Genomic DNA, 18,380 nt, shown 5'->3' with positions numbered 1-18,380 from the left:
AACAATAAAAAATCAGAGAAATTAAGAATCAATCCCATTCACCATTGCAACAAAAAGAATTAAATATCTAGGAATAAACATGTCCCAAATAGGTAAAGGAGTACGTCAAGGTTGTATATTGTCACCCTGCTTATTTAACTTCTATGCAGAGTACATCATGAGGCCCACTGGGCTGGAAGAATCACAAGCTGGAATCAAGATTGCCAGGAGAAATACCAATAACCTCAGATATGCAGATGACACCACCCTTATGGCAGAAAATGAAGAGGAAATAAAAAGCCTCTTGATGAAAGTGAAAGAGGAGAGTTAAAAAGTTGACTTGAAGCTCAACATTCAGAAAACAAAGATCATGACATCTGGTCCCATCACTTCATGGCAAATAGATGGGGAAACAGTGGAAACAGTGTCAGACTTTATTTTCGGGGACTCCAAAATCACTGCAGATAGTGATTGCAGCCATGAAATTAAAAGACGCTTACTCCTTGGAAGGAAAGTTACGACCAACCTAGATAGTATATTAAAAAGCAGAAACATTACTTTGCCAACCAAGGTCCATCTAGTCAAGACTATGATTTTTCCAGTGGTCATGTATGGATGTGAGAGTTGGACTGTGAAGAAAGCTGAGTGCCAAAGAATTGATGCTTTTGAACTGTGGTGCTGGAGAAGACTCTTGAGAGTCCCTTGGATTGCAAAGAGATCCAACCAGTCCATTCTAAAGGAGATCAATCCTGGGTGTTCACTGGAAGGACTGATGCTAAAGCTGAAACTCCAATACTTTGGCCACCTCATGTGAAGAGCTGACTCACTGGAAAAGACTGATGGTGAGAGGGATTGGGGCAGGAGGAGAAGGGGACGACAGAGAATGACATGGCTGGATGGCATCACCGACTCGATGGACATGAGTTTGAGTGAACTCTGGGAGTTGGTGATGGACAGAGAGGCCTGGAGTGCTGTGATTCATGTGGTGGCAAAGAGTCGGACACGACTGAGTGACTGAACTGAACTGAACTGAAGGAGACAAAAAAACTATACACAGAAAATTATAAGACACTAATTAAAGAAATTAAAGATGGCATAAACAGATGAAGAGATATTCCATGTTCCTGTGAAGGAAGACTTAATATTGTGAAAATGACTATACTACCAAGCACAATCTACAGATTCAATACTACCCCCATCAAATTACCAATGGCATTTTTCACAGAACTAGAACAAAAAATTTCACAATTCATATGGAAACACAAAAGACCCCAAATAGTAATAGCAGTCTTGAGAATGAAGAATGGACTGGAAGAATCAACCATTCTGACTTCAGATTATACTACAAAGCTACAGTCATCAAGACAGTATGGTACTGGCACAAAAACAGAAATACAGACCAATGGAACAAGATAGAAAGCCCAGAAATAAACTCATGCACCTATGGTTAGCTTCTTTTGACAAAAGAGCAAGAATATATAATGGGGCAAAGACAGCCTCTTCAATAAATGTTGCTGGGAAAAACTGGACAGCTGCATGTAAAAGAATGAGATTAGAACACTTCCTAACATCATACAGAAAGATAAACACAAAATGGATTAAAGACCCAAATATAAGACCAGAAACTATAAAACTGTTAGAGGAAAACATAGGCAGAACACTCATTGACATAAATCAAAGCAAGATCCTCTATGACCTGCCTCCTAGAGTAATGGAAATAAAAACGAAAGTAAATAAGTGGGACCTGATTAAGCTTAAAAGCTTTTGCACAACAAAGGAAACTATAAGCAAGGTGACAAGACAGCCCTCAGAATGGGAGAAAATAATAGCAAATGAAACAAGGGATTAATTTTCAAAATATACAAGCAGCTCATACTACTCAATACTAGAAAAACAAACAATCCAATCAAAAAGTGGGAAAAAGACATTTCTCCAAAGAAGACATACAGATGGCTAACAACAACATGAAAAGATGCTCTGTATCACTCATTAGTAGAGAAATGCAAATCAAAACCACAATGAGATATCACCTCACACCGGTCAGAATGGCCATCATCAAAAAGTCTACAAACAATAAATGCTGGAGAGAGTGTGGAGAAGAGGGAACGCTCTTGCACTGTTGGTGGGAGTGAAAATTGATATAGCCACTATGGAAGATAGTGTGGAGATACCTCAAAAAACTAGGAATAAAACTACCATATGACCCAGCAATCCCAGTCCTAGGCATATACCCTGAGAAAACCAAAATTGTAAAAGACACATGTATCCCATTGTTCAATGCAGCACTATTTACAATAGCTAGAACATGGAAACAACCTAGATGTCCATCAACAGATGAATGGATGAAAAACTTGTGGTCAATATACACAACAAAATATTCAGTTCAGTTTAGTCACTCAGTCATGTCTGACTCTTTACTCCCCCATGGACTGCAGCACACCAGGCCTCCCTGTCCATCACCAACTCCTGGAGTTTACTCAAACTCATGTCCATTGAGTTGGTGATGCCATCCAACCATCTCATTCTCTGTTGTGCCCTTCTCCTCCTGACTTCAATCTTTCCCAGCATCAGGGCCTTTTCAGATGAGTCAGCTCTTTGCATCAGATGGCCTATGTATTGGAATTTGAGCTTCAACATCAGTCCTTCCAATGAATATTCAGAACTGATTTTCTTTTGGGTGGACAGGTTGGATCTCCATGCAGTCCAAGGGACTCTCAAGAGTCTTCTCCAACACCACAGTTCAAAAGTATCAATTCTTTGGCACTCAGATTTCTTTATAGTTTTTTATAGTGAAAATTAATTCTTTATAGTTCAACTCTCACATCCATACATGACCACTGGAAAAACCATAGCCTTGACTAGATGGACTTTTGTTGGCAAAGGAATGTCTCTGCTTTTAATATGCTGTCTAGATTGGTCATAACTTTTCTTCCAAGGAGCAAATTTATGGCTGCAGTCACCATCTGCAGTGATTTTGGAGCCCCCAAAAATAAAGTCTGACACTGTTTCCACTGTTTCCCCATCTATTTGTCATGAAGTGATGGGACCGGATGCCATGATCTTTGTTTTCTGAATGTTGAGCTTTAAGCCAACTTATTCACTCTCCTCTTTCACTTTCATCAAGAGGCTCTTTAGTTCCTCTTCACTTTCTGCCATAAGAGTGGTGTCATGTGCGTATCTGAGGTTATTTATATTTCTCCCGGCAATCTTGATTCCAGCTTGTGCTTCATCCAGCCCAGTATTCCTCATGATGTACTCTCACATAAGTACAAAAAGCAGGGTGACAATATACAGTCTTGATGTATAGTATGAAATATTACTCCGTCACAAAAAGAAATGCCTTTGAGTCATTTCTAATGAGGTGGGTGAACCTAGAACCTATTGCATGAAGTAAGTCAGGAAGAGAAAGATAACTATCATAGTCTAAAGCATAGATACAGAATCTAGAAAAATCTAGAAAAATGGTACTGAAGAACTTATTTACAGAGCAGCAATGTAGAAACAGACATGGAGAATAGACTTATGGACGTGGGGAGAGGGGAGGAGAGGGTGAGATGTATGGAAAGAGTAATATGGTAACTTATATTACCATATGTAAAATAGATAGCCAACGGGAATTTTCTGTATGGCTCAGGAAACTTACACAGGGGCTCTGTATCAACCTAAAGGGGTGGGAAGGAGAGGGAAATGGGAGTGAGGTTCAAAAGGGAAGGACTATAAGTATACCTATGGCTGATTCATGCTGAGATTTGAAAGAAAACAACAAAATTCTGTAAAGCAATTATCCTTCAATAAAAAATTAATTTATTAATCAAAAAAGAAAACCCAGTGGTTAGAAAAATCACTGAAATTCTCTCATATCTCTTTCCCACAAACCACAGCTGCATTTTATTTCCCAGCACTTTACATATATTGTTGATTTTTAAATAATAGATAATCCTAAAAATGTAAACAGAGAAATAAATCAGAGGGTTATCTTCCCCAAATTTTTATGAATGTTACAAAATGGTGTCTTTTAGCTCCCAAAAGAAAGATTTTAGTAAACTAGATGAGAAGTGTTCATGGAGTGATATATACTATTTGCTGAGTAAGTCAGTTTTGACAGAATCTTTGCATATGGAGGGAATTAGAATAATTCAAAAGTCTACACTGTTAGAAAAGTAAAAGGGAAGGCATAGAAAACATTTACTCTTCATACCATTTCTGAAAAGTAATCCACAAGCACAAACTGCAACAAGAAGGGGGACATTTACCCCATTTTACTAAAGACATAACTTTACTAAAATTTAATCTTCAAATACAGTGGCAGTTGGGGCTTCCCTGGTGGCTCAGAGGTAAAGAATCTGCCTGCCAATGCAGGAGACGCAGGTCGGATCCCTTGGATTGGGAAGATCTCCTGGAGAAGCAAGTGGCAACCCACTCCAGTATTCTTGCCTAGGAAGTCTGATGAACAGAGGAGCCTGGTGGGTCCACAGGGTTGCATAAGAGATGGACATGACTTAGCAACTGAACAAGAACAACACAACAGTAGCACTTGCCACATTGGTCTGACCAACAGAAGTGCTCCCTATGATAACAGTTAGCTTACCTCAGATGTCTAACTGAGACCAGGGTGAGACCTCAGGTTCTGTATATCCTAAAATGCTCTCAGTGATTCTGATTATCATCAAGTTTTAATAATAGCTACTGAACTACTTTATATTATGGCTTTTCTCAAGAATGAATTATATACTTAAACATTTGTGAAATAATTGTCTGAACAATGACATAGACTTACACGAAACTTAGCAAAAAGTCTTAATAAGAATCTTCCTTCTACAGACCTAAGAGAAAGCCAATGCTACTGACACTAGTCAAAAAATAATAATTTGGAATTCATCTTTTAAGTGAGATTGTTAGGAGATACAAACTCTATGGAATGTCCCCTTCATTTCTAGTAAACTATTTAATCTCCCATCAAAGTAAAACAATTCAGTAAACAGTAGTAAGAATAGTATCAAAAACAGCAAATTGAAATAATATTGCTTTTCTTCAAGACTTAGTATATGACGAATACAAACATGGACAATGCACATATTTTTGTCTTGCTTCAACTTCACAATTACCCAGTGAGATCATTATTATTTTTCCAATTTTATAGACAAAGAAACAGAGACTCAAGGAGATAAAGAATTCACACCTTATTCTTTCTGAAGTAATTTAAACAGTTTTTTTTCCTCTTTCTGATAGTTCATTATTGATATGTACAAAAGGAACAGATCTCTGTATATTAATCTTGTATCCTGAAACTTGACTGAATTTGTTAGTACTAAGAGTTTTTGTGGAGATTTTCTTATCTGATTGCTATAGCTAGGACTTCCATTACTATATTAAATGTAAGTGGCAAGAGTGGATATCTTTGTCTTATTTTTAATTTTAGAGGAAAGGTATTCACCTTTTCACCAAGGAGTATGTTATCTGTGCATTTGTCATAAGTGGCCTTTATTATGTTGAGATATGTTCCCTTTATACCAACAATGATGAGAGTTTTTGTATGAATGGATGCTGAATTTTGTCAAGTGTTTTTTTCTGCAACCATTGAGATGATCATGGAGAAAGGATAGTCTCTTCAAGAAGTTGGTTGGGAAAACTGAAGAGCTATGTGCAAAAGAATAAAATCAGAACATTGTCTAATATCATATATGTGTGTTTGTTAGTTGCTCAGTCATGTCTGGCTCTTTGCGACCCCATGGACTATAGCCCACCAAGCTCTTTTGTCCATGAATTTCTACAGGCAAGAATACTGGAGTGGGTTGCCATTCCCTTCTCCAGAGCTTGAACCCAGAGCTGCTACATTACTGGCAGATTTGTTACCATCTAAGTAACAAGGGAAGCCCAATAACAAATATAAATAAATTCAAAATGGATTACAGAACTAAATGTAAGGACTGAAACCATAAAACTCCTAGAAGAGACTGTAGGCAGAACACTCTAAAATAAAGCATAGCAACATTGTTTGGCTCTATCTGCTAAGGAAAAGGAAATAGCAAAAATAAGCAAATGAGACCTAACAAACTTAAAAGGTTTTGCACAATAAAGGAAACCATCAACAAAACCAAAAGACAAGATATGGAATGGGAGATTTTTTTTTACAAGTGATATGACCAATAAGAGGTTAATGGAAAGATGCTCACCCACTAATTATTAGACAAATAAAATTCAAAATAATGAAATATCACTTCATAACTGTTAGAATCGGAGAAGGCAATGGCAAGCCACTCCAGTACTCTTGCCTAGAAAATCCCATGGATGGAGGAGCCTGGTAGGCTGCAGTCCGTGGGGTCGCTAAGGGTCAGACATGACTGAGCGACTTCACTTTCACTTTTCACTTTCACACATTGGAGAAGGAAATGGCAACCCACTCCAGTGTTCTTGCCTGGAGAATCCCAGGGACGGGGGAGCCTGGTGGGCTTCCATCTATGGGGTCACACAGAGTCGGACACGACTGAAGTGACTTAGCAGCAGCAGCAGCAGCAACTGTTAGAATGGCCATCATCAAAAGTCTACAAATAACAAATATTGGTGAATATGTGGAGAAAAGAGAACATTTTTACATTGTTGGTGGAAAAACATTGATGTAGTCTCTATGGAAAACTGTATGAGCGTCCTTAAAAATCTGAAAATAGAACTAGCGTGTGATCTAGTGATTCACCTTCTACATTTTTGGAGTATATATCCCCAAAAAACCAAAAACACTTATCTGAAAAGATGCATGCACTCCAATGTTCACAATAGCACTATTTACAATATCCAGGATATGGAAACAACCCAAGTGTCTATCAAGAGATGAGTGGATAAAGATGTGATACACATACACACACTAGAGTATTACTCAGAAATAAAAGAATAAAATTCTGCCATCCACAGTAATATGGATGGACATAGAGACTATTATGCTTAGTGAAATAATTCAGAAAAAGACAAATATGATATGCTATTATCAACTTAATGTGGAATCTAAAAAATAAAACAAGTTAATGTATATAGTAAAACAGAAAGACTCATAGAAAACGAACCAGCAGATAACAAGAGAAGGATGGTGAGAGGAGGCAAGAAAGGGATTGAGAGATACAAACTACTATATATAAAACTGATAAGCAGTGAGGACACAACACAGGATTATAGCCATTATACTATAATAAACTTAAAGGGAGTAAAACGGATAAAAATACTGAATCACTGTGCCACACATCTAAAACTAACACTGTTGATAAATTACACGTCAATTAAAAACAAAATTGTCTTCCCAGGTTGCACCAGTGGTACAGAACCTGTCTGCCAATTCAGGAGACAAAAAAGAAACCAGTTTGATCCCTGGGTCAAAAAGATCCCCTGGAGAAGGAAATGACAACCCACTCCAGTATTCTTACCTGTAGAATTCCAAGGTCAGAGGAGCCTGATGGGCTACAATCCAGGGGTTCACAAAGAGTTGGACACAACTGAAGCAAGTGAGCAAAAAAAAAAAAAGAACTTAAATTTAGCTAGTAAGAGACAGATGAGTTTCAATCACTGCAATGCCCAAGTCCATGGTTTTATCCATTACTCTAAACACTTCTGGTCAAAAAAGAATTGGGCATCTTTACAAGCCTTCATCTTAAGCTGGAGGAAGGGAGTAATGGCACTGGAGAGATGAAAGCTCATGAATTTCTATCCCCTCTCTTCCCTCCTTGCCATAATTAGCCCTTCACTCATGCTGCCTGCTTGAGTAGTTTCTCCAGGCTGTCAGACAAGGCAGTAATAAGCAACCTGTCATCGAACTCCCTTTTAGAATGAAAAGTAGCCAAAATTATGAAAACTTTTTTATTTCAAAGACCAGATTGATTTTAAGCTATTGAAATTTTTCCCCTCACTAGCAATATTGAAAAAACAGTAAGTAGCCCATGAGTGCCCAAATGAAAAAAAATCTCCATCCTATTTTGTTGCTTTATTTTATCCTCTTCTTTGATTTGTAAAGCATTGCAATTCCATCTAAAATTTGCAGTGTCATTTCTATAGCATATCAATTAAAGATAATTGGACAAATGCTTGATTATATTCAGAAAGAAATTTTAATATTACCTCTTGATAAGCATCTAACCTTATCAAAGATGAAATTTCATTTTCCTTTTACTTATTGGGAATTTCCAGTTCAGTTCAGTTCAGTTCAGTCATTCAGTCAAGTCTGACTCTTTGTGACCCCATGAACTGCAGCATGCCAGGCCTCCCTGTCCATCACCAACTGCCTCAGTCTACCCAAACCCATGTCCATTGAGTCGGTGATGCCATCCAACAATCTCATCCTCTGTCCTCCCCATCTCCTCCTGCTCTCAATCTTTCCCAGAATCAGGGTCTTTTCAAATGAGTCAGCTCTTCGCATCAGGTGGCCAAAGTATTGGAGTTTCAGCTGCGACAATATTCAGTCCTTCCAATATTCAGGACTGATCTGCTTTAGGATGGACTGGTTGGATATCCCTAATGTCCAAGGGACTCTCAGGAGTTCTCTCCAACACCACAGTTCAAAAGCATCAAATCTTTGGTGGTCCGTTTTCTTTATAGTCCAACTCTCACATCCATACATGACTACTGGAAAAACCATAATATTGACTAGATGGACCTTTGTGGACAACGTAATGTCTCTGCTTTTTAATACGCTAAGTTGGCCATAACTTTCCATCCAAGGAGTAAGCGTCTTTTAATTTCATGGTTGCAATCACCATCTGCAGTGATTTTAGAGTCCAAAAAAATAAAGTCTGACACTGTTTCCACTGTTTCCCCATCTATTTCCCATGAAGTGATGGAACCAGATGCCATGATCTTAGTTTTCTGAATGTTGAGCTTCAAGCCAACCTTTTCACTCTCCTCTTTCACTTTCATCAAGAGGCTTTTGAATTCCTCTTCACTTTCTGCCATCAGGGTAGTGTCATCTGCATATCTGAGGTTATTGATATTTCTCCCAGCAATCTTGATTCCAGCTTGTGCTTCTTCCAGCCCAGTGTTTCTCATGATGTACTCTGCATATAAGTTAAATAAGCAAGGTGACAATACACAACCTTGATGTACTCCTTTTCCTATTTGGAACCAGTCTGTTGTTCCATGTCCAGTTCTAACTGTTGCTTCCTGACCTGCATACAGGTTTCTCAAGAGGCAGATCAGGTGGTCTGGTATTCCCATCTCCTTCAGAATTTTCCACATTTTATTGTGATCCACACAGTCAAAGACTTTGGCATAGTCAATACAGCAGAAATAAATCTTTTTCAGAAACTCTCTTGCTGTTTTGATGATCCAGCGGATGTTGGCAATTTGATCTCTGGTTCATCTGCCTTTTCTAAATCCACCTTGAACATCTGGAAAATCATGGTTCGTGTATTGCTGAAGCTTGGCTTGGAGAATTTTGAGCATGACTTTGCTAACGTGTGAGATGAGTGCAATTGTGCAGTAGTTTGAGCATTTTTGGCATTACCTTTCTTTGGGATTGGAATGAAAACTGACCTGTTCCAGTCACTGCTGCATTTTCCAAATTTGCTGACATATTGAGTGCCACACTTTCAGAGCATCATCTTTCAGGATTTGAAATAGCTCAACTGGAATTCCATCACTTCCTCTAACTTTGTTCATAGTGATGCTTCCTAAAGCCCACTTGACTTCACATTCCGAGATGTCTGGCTCTAGGTGAGTGTGAGTGATCACACCATTGTGATTATCAAGGTCATTAAGATCTTTTTTGTGTAGTTCTTCTGTGTATTCTTGCCACCTCTTCTTAATATCTTCTGTTTCTGTTTGGTCCATACCATTTCTGTCTTATTGAGCCCAACTTTGCATGAAATGTTCCCTTGGTATCTCTAATTTTCTTGAAGAGATCGCTAGTCTTTTCCATTCTATTGTTTTCCTCTATTTCTTTGCACTGATCACTGAGGAAGGCTTTCTTATCTCTCCTTGCTATTCTTTGGAACTGTGCATTCAAATGGGTATATGTTTCCTTTTCTCCTTTGCTTTTCGCTTCCCTTCTTTTCACAGCTATTTGTAAGTCCTCCGCATCAGCCATTTTGCTTTTTTGCATTTCTTTTTCTTGGGGATGGTCTTGATTCCTGTCTCCTGTACAATGTCATGAACCTCCATCCATAGTTCATCAGGCACTCTGTCTATCAAATCTAGTACCTTAAATTTATTTCTTACTTCCACTGTATAGTCATAAAGGATTTGATTTAGGTCATACCTGAATGGTCTAGTGGTTTTCCCTGCTTTCTTCAATTTAAGTCTGAAGTTGGTAATAAAGAGTTCATGATCTGAGCCACGGTCAGCTCCCAGTCTTGTTTTGGCTGACTGCATAGAGCTTCTCTATCTTTGGCTGCAACGAATATAATCAGTCTGATTTCGGTGTTTACCATCTGGTGATGTCTATGTGGAGAGTCTTCTCTTGCGTTGTTGGAAGAGGGTGTTTGCTATGACCAGTGTGTTCTCTTGGCAAAACTCAATTAGCCTTTGCCCTGCTCATTCCGTATTCCAAGGCCAAATTTGCCTGTTATTCCAGGTGTTTCTTGACTTCCTACTTTTGCATTCTCGTCCCCTATAATGAAAAAGACATCTTTTTTGGGTGTTAGTTCTAAAAGGTCTTGTAGTTCTCATAGAACCATTCAGCTTCTTCAGTGTTACTGGTCAGGGCATAGACTTGGACTACAGTGATATTGAATGGCTTGCCTGGGAAACGAACAGAGATCATTCTGTCATTCTTGAGATTGCATCCAAGTACTGCATTTCAGACTTTTTTGTTGACTCAGATGGCTACTCCATTTCTTCTAAGGGATTCCCACCCAGTAGTAGATATAATGGTCATCTGAGTTAAATTCACCCATTCCAGTCCATCTTAGTTCACTGATTCCTAGAATGTCTACGTTCACTCTTGCCATCTCCTGTTTGACCACTTCCAATTTGCCTTGATTCATGGACCTAACATTCCAGGTCCCTATGCAATATTGCTCTTTACAGCATGGGAATTGACTTCCATCTCCAGTCCCATCCACAACTGGGTGTTGTTTTTGCTTTGGTTCCATCCCTTCACTCTTTCTGGGGTTATTGCTCTACTGATCTCCAGTAGCATATTGGGCACAGCACATACTGACCCAGGGAGTTCATCTTTCAGTGTCCTATCTTTTTGCCTTTTCATACTGTTCATGGGGTTCTCAGGGCAAGAATACTGAAGTGATTTGCCATTCCCTTCTCCAGTGGACCACATTCTGTCAGACCTCTCCATCATGACCCGTCCATCTTGGGTGGCCCCACATGGCATGGCTCAGTTTTATTAAGTTTGACAAGGCTGTGGACCATGTGATGGAAGGGAATTTTAAGTATTGTAAATTAACCAAGTGATACTTATGTTATACCTGGAAATCTGTTTATCAGTTCTCTAGTATACATGCTAAATAATAAAATAATGAAGAACAAAACAGAAAATGAGTCACAGAACTAGAATTCTAGTAACTCCCTGACATTAAATGAAATATGAATTTAATATACAAAAACAAGTAAGGGCTTCCCTGACAACTCAGACGGGGAAGAATTTGCCTGCAATGCAGGAGATCTGGGTTTGATCCTTGGGTTATGAAGATCCCCTGGAGAAGGGAATGGCAACCCACTCAAATATTCTTGACTGGAGAATTCCATGGATAGAGGAACCTGGCAGTCTACAGTCCATGGAGTTAGAGTCGGACACCACTGAATGACTTTCACTTTTCAATTTCACACTCAAAACCAAGCAAACTTAGCAGATAAGTTTGGATCACTAAATTTAGCAAATGAGTTTGGATAACTTGAAAAAAATCTCTTTCAAAGTTTTCAGAAATAACTCAAAAATGGAAACAAAATCAACTGGCCTAATTAAGAACATCTTGGCACCTTTTGACATCCTTGCGTTTATAACTCATGACTTTCTGCTGTTTTATGAAATAAGAGAAAATTAAGACATGGAAGCTAGGAATAGCTGTATGCAGTTATAAGACATGTTTTTAAATGCCACTTAATCATCAAAACTCCAAATATATTGGTGGAACTATGTACAAATCAATATATCCATTTTCAAAGACAATTTTGCAGTATATTTTAAAACCCAAACTTTTCATCCAGATTTCCACAGTTTTGGGTTTCTCCTGAGAAAATTCTCAGACAGCTTCACATATTTAAAATTTTTTTTAAAAATTAATCATCTTGATTTTACTGAGAATATATTGATGTCTAACTAGAGAAGACTGGTTATCATTTGTTCCATAACAATTTAAATGCAAGAAACCTTAGATGGTTTTTCTTCCTGAATCACCCAAGCTAATTCCCAACTTACCAATGATACATAACAACCTTATGTAGGGCATCCCCACTCTACAATACACACATCTCCAAGGGCTTTGAGGTTGAAATTTCAGCTCTCCTTCTGCAATACCTGGCTACCTTAGAGCCTGCTCCCTGCAATATGTGGACCCTTGAAAGCCTGGTGGTCTGAGAGCGCCAGCAGAGCAAATCTGGAGTCAACCTCTACTTCATCTTCAAGGTCTCCATTCATAGTAACCGTGGCAACTGGAGTCATTCAAGTCCCCACTTTCCCATCTCTGAGCAAGTTGGCCAGTCTCTGAAGTTTTGAAACCAAGTTTCTCCTTTGCCCAGTTATGGGATACATTCCTGGAACAGACACCATCAGGCTTTGCTGCTACGTCTTAGACTTTTCATTGTTCTCTGAGGAACTTCCCTGTGTCTGAGAATATCTTTTTCCCCCCGAACCAAGAAAAGCCTTCCTTCCACATAGCAGTCTGGAAATTCAAAGGAATTAACACCACTCTTCCACTGGATCAGCCCTCAACTCATAAAGGTGATGTGTTAGTTGCTCAATTGTGTCTGACTTTTCACAATCCCAAGCACTGTAGCCTGCCAGGCTCCTCTGACCAAGGAACTCACTGAAAGTTATGTGTTAATACTCCAGCTCTCTCATCCTTATGTGGTAGATGAGCAGTTTTGCAGAGGCAAAGTTGAGTCAGGTGTTTACACCAGTTTATAATTTCCTCGCAGGACTGAGCTCCAGTTGGCTTTGTGGAAGAGTAGGCTGAATAATGTACCTTTTTTCTCCTTTCCTTCTCTTTCACCTTTCCTCTCCCTTGTTATTATTTTCTGCACTTCCCAAATGTACCTCTGGCACTCAAATTCCTTTCTTAGTGTCTGCTTCTGGGACAAACTAAATGAACACAATTTTCTTTTCCTTCTGAATTTGGGACACAGCCACTGCAACTCAAAGCACTAGTGCATGAAGACAAAGCAAATGAAGACAAAGATTGCAAAGTACCAAGGTCCACAAGGATCATGTGATGCAAGGGAGCCCAAATTCAGCATACAGAAACTCTGGCTACTATTTTGGAATGATAAGGGAAATATACTGCTCTCTACTTATTTAATTTTCTAAAGCTATGGAGAAAACAGCAATAACAATCTTGCTCCATATAGGAAAAATATTATTCTATGCTGTTGTTGTTTTAAAATGATAATATAATCCCATTTTTATTTTCACTGTATTTGTATTTATATTCATATACAGCATAGACATGAGTAGACATGATAGCTTTTTTATGTGAGACAAATTTCTCCATAATTTAGTGACATGAAATTATGCTTATTTATTCTCACAGTTCTTCTGGTCTGGGTTGATTTGTGTGATAGTTGTACTCAGATATCAGATAGATACAAGTGGACTCATAAGTTAGACCTATCCTTGTGTTGGTGGTTGACAGGCAGCTTTTGAAAGATTTTCTCTAGAATATATGGTTCAGTTCAGTTCAGTTGCTCAGTTGTGTCGAACTCTTTACTACCCCATGGACTGCAGCAGGCCGGGCATCCCTGTCCATCACCAACTCCCGGAGCTTACTCAAACTCATGTCCATTGAGTCAGTGATGTCATCCAACCATCTCATCCTCTGTTCTTCCTTTCTCCTCCCGCCTTCAATCTTTCCCAGCATCAGGGTCTTTTCCAATGAGTCAGTTCTTCACAACACGTGGCCAAAGTATTGGAGTGTCAGCTTCAACATCAATCCTTCCAATGAACACCCAGGACTGATCTCCTTTAGGATGGACTTGTTGGATCTCCTTGAGTCCAAGGGACTCTCAAGAGTCTTCTCCAATACCACAGTTCAAAAGCATCAATTCTGCGCTCAGCTTTCTTTATAGTTCAACTCTCACATCCATAAATGACTACTGTAAAAACCATAGCCTTGACTAGATGGACTTTTGTTGACAAAGTAATTTCTCTGCTTTTTAATATACTGTCCAGTTTGATCATAGCTTTTCTTCCAAGGAGCAAGCATCTTTTAACTTCATGGTTGCATTCATCATCTGCACCGATTTTGGAGCCCCCCAAAATAAAGTCTGTCAGTGTTTCCATTGTTTCCTCATCTATTTTCCATGAAGTGATGGGACCAGATGCCATGATCTTAGTTTTCTGAATATATGGTTAGAGCTATATTACTGGACTGCATGTATTTGCACTCTCAATTTTATTAGATATTGCCAAATTGCCTTTTAGGAGGTTATACCAATTTGTATTGACATCATATATGAAAGCTATGAAGCTCTCATACTTTTATTGGAGTTGAAACAGTATCTCATTGATGTCTTATTTTCACTTTTCTGTTTACTATTAAAAATACATGCTTTTCCATATGTTCATTGGACATTCAGGTTCCTTTTTCTTCAGATTGTGTCTTTATATCTTTTGCCCAGTTTTCTTGGGGATTGTCTTCTGCTGGATGTAAGAATCATTATATATCCTAGGCGTTGGTATTTTGGGTGTCCCATGCATTGCAAATTTCTACCCTCTGGCTTATCTTTGAAGTTTGTGTATGTGCTTTTTTTTTTTTTTTGACTTGAATGTAAATTACTCAGTTTGTAATAAAACAAAGTATCAGTGTTCTTCTTTATTTTTTGCTTGTTGTTTTGTGTTTGTTGAGGTTGGGTAATCTGAATCATCAATCCTCCAAGTACCGGTGTAGAGAAGTATGGGTATAGAGTTTGAGTTGTGCTGGCATCACAAAGGTGCTAAAAAATCATTTTCGCAGTGTAACAAAGTATTTCTCTCAGTTTTTGTAACCTAAATGCATATGTGTTTTATTTTTCTTTGTGAACATTATATAACTTTTGAAAATTATATTTTCTGGGGCAAGTAAGGGGTTTGGTTGCATTATAACAAACTAATTATAATCAAGGGACTTCCTTTTTCTGTAGAATCTAATAAATCTACCCGGTGCACTGACTCAACTCTAGAGATTTTGGAGTCAACTACCAAAGCTGGTTCTAGAGAGAGATGAATAATTTCTTGGTAAATAAAAAAGTTTCAATTGTTGAGTTAAGATAATAAACAAAGCTCATATGACACAACGTGAGCTGATAAGCAGCAGCATCACTATGGAATTCCCTCCCTGTGGTACCTTTTCTGCTGCCTGAGCTCAGCAGGGAGGATGGAAAATTCTTCCTCACCAAACACCTAGCATTGCTTCAAGAAGAAGCAGGCAAGGGAAAATAAAACTTTAGAAGAGGATACAAAATATAAGTAAATGAAAATTTCTTTTACTCACCTGATTTAAGTCATATGAACATCTTTAACATACCAAAATCTAACTGAAAAGAAACATGTAACAGCCTTAAAATGTTCATACACATTTCTACTAGAAAGATAGCCCACGGGAAAATATGACTTTAGTATAGACTTTCAACATATAATAGATTTTTAGACACCTATCAAGTGATAAGTTATATTTCCTGTTGTAATAGTTGTAATAGCTACATGTATTGATACAATCTAACTGATGCTGCATTTTGATATAACCTGTAGATCTCAAATTTTATACCCACATTTGGAGGTCAGTCCTTTCCTCCTTTGTGTTCAAAACATTCAGTTTAATTCTGAAATTTTTTCTAGTCCAGATGAACAGGTAACATACATCAAAATATCTCAAGAACCCACAAGAAAATTAACAACTGAGCAACATGTGGACAAAGAAGAAATGATATAATCTAAAGATTATTTGGGGATGTTGGTTCTTATAATGACTTGCAATTACTAGAATTAGAGATTAAACAATGTAGAAAAGGCCTTTTTCAAGTTGCACTTATTTCTCAAAAGTTTATTAAATACCCACCATGTGCGAGACACTACCCTCACAATCATGGTTCTTAAAATCAATTGAAGAGATATACAACAAACATTAAAAATGACCGATTATACAATAAGTTAGGTAGTAATATGTGTTATGGGGAATGAAGAAGAAGCAGAATAAGAGGTATGGGTTAGTTCTAACATGAGAGTCTTATATAGTAGAGGTTTCTCTAATAACCAAACTTATGTAGAGACATTTGAAGTAGTTTTAAAAATTACTTGATTACTTGATTTAAGAATTAATTAATCAAGAATTACTTGATTCTCTGATGCCAGCTGATAAAATTTCCCAAGATTCTAAGAGCCAGAATGTGACTTCTATGGGTAAGTCCTGTAACAACTATCAGTTTACAAAACTTGACTTTAAGGATTTATAAATGTGTCACTTAAATAGTCAATCAAACCAAAAATTAAGCACCTTAAGTTAAATCCCCTATAGCCAGCAAAAATATTTTGTAGAAAAATATTTAAAGGCACTGAAAAATTCAGACTATTTACTGAGAAAGGAAGTTCACAAAATTATATGAACAGTGTTAGCCTACATTTATATAATGCTATACATATGGACATTTGTATAGAAAGCTATGCTATATTTTAAATAGTGATATCTTTGGGGGAGAAATGATGAGCAGTATAATTTTTATTTTCTTTTATATTTTGACTTGTTATATTAATTTATAATAATTTTGTTTTCAAATACAATGACAGAAATAAGAAAATCACATCTATAATTTAGCCAAAGCCTAACATTATGTTGTAAGATTGAAAGAATACATGGAGATCTAAGTAGTAGTTTGGTGCTAAAATTGACTCAGGAATTTTTTTCCAATGCTAAAAAAAGAATCCTGTACATCAGATAATGCCAGACTCCCATAGATTGTGATGGATTTTATATCATCATCCTTGGTTTATTTTGTTCTACCATTTAGTTTTCAAACTGTCCTCAGTTGAGCTTGACTGGAATTTACTGGACTGGGTGAAGAGTTCATTCTTGTTTAAGATCTTATGGAAAAACCACAACAAACATTTTGGCCAATGCAAAACATGCTCTAAATTTGTATCCTTATTTATGAACTATACATAAGTTGGTATACTTGCATAGAAGCTACAATTATTTACTTTGAAACTCCTAAAACGTTCTGATTATCTAAGCCTAACATTAATAGATTACAACATGTAAAAACAATTCAATGAGTAAATGGTATTTACCAATGTCTTTCTCAATATGTGTTCTCCCAGAAGTTGACTGTTGAACAAAGATTTTAGTACAAGTAGCTTATTTTGGATATGTTCCCAAAAAATTAATCAAGGCAAAAATAAGAGGGCAGGAAATAACTCATAAAGGATGAATTATCTGGCAAGTTACTGCTGTGAGTTACAGGATCTTAAGTCCTTTGAGGAATACCTCATCCAGACCTCAGCCTAGGAGCAAAGGAACTGTAACATTTAAGCATCAAATTTCCTCCATAACAGGTTGAGAGGGCTGCTCCTAAAGTTTTATTAATTCTCTGAATTTCTGGTATCCAGTAAAGAAACCAGGCAGAGAGGATATGGTTGGAGTACTGATCTGTAGTCCTCTTCATTACAAGTATTTTGAAGGCTCTGTTTGTAAACATGGTAGAAATAAAGAAAAGAGAAATTGATATGGAGGATGGGTTCAAAATATATATTATTTTACAGTATTCTTAAGGTAAATTTTGAGCTTCCCTGGTGGATCAGATGGTAAAGCGTCTGTCTACAATGCGGGAGACCCGGGTTCAATCCCTGGGTCAGGGAAGATCTCCTGGAGAAGGAAATGGCAACCATCTCCAGTATTCTTGCCTGGAAAATCCCATGGATGGAGGAACCTGGTAGGCTATAGTCCATGGGGTCGCAAAGAGTCAGACACGACTGAGCGACTTCACTGTCACTTCAGGATAAAGTTTATACTTATGACACACTTTAACATCTTGCCCTTCTACTGAGAGAAAAAGTTTAAATTTGCTTCTTGAACGATGAATGGAAATTTACTAAACAGTGTTGAGATGGATGGGCAGAGAAAGTCTGAGGACAACAATTTAAGCAGAGATAATTAAATATTAAGAGGTAAACCTACAAGCATATCATGAAATACTTGAAGAACAGCAAACTGTCCAATATTACTGGAGCACTGGGTGCCACATGCAAGATGGCACCGAGAAGTAGATAGGAAACAAACCCCACAGGA

This window comes from Moschus berezovskii, chromosome 3 (genome assembly GCF_049115385.1).
Source record: "Moschus berezovskii isolate FMDL1 chromosome 3, NW_MosBer_1.0, whole genome shotgun sequence".
NCBI lineage: Eukaryota > Metazoa > Chordata > Mammalia > Artiodactyla > Moschidae > Moschus > Moschus berezovskii.
The sequence above is the reverse complement of the archived record's forward strand: the minus strand, read 5'-3'. Positions refer to the sequence as shown.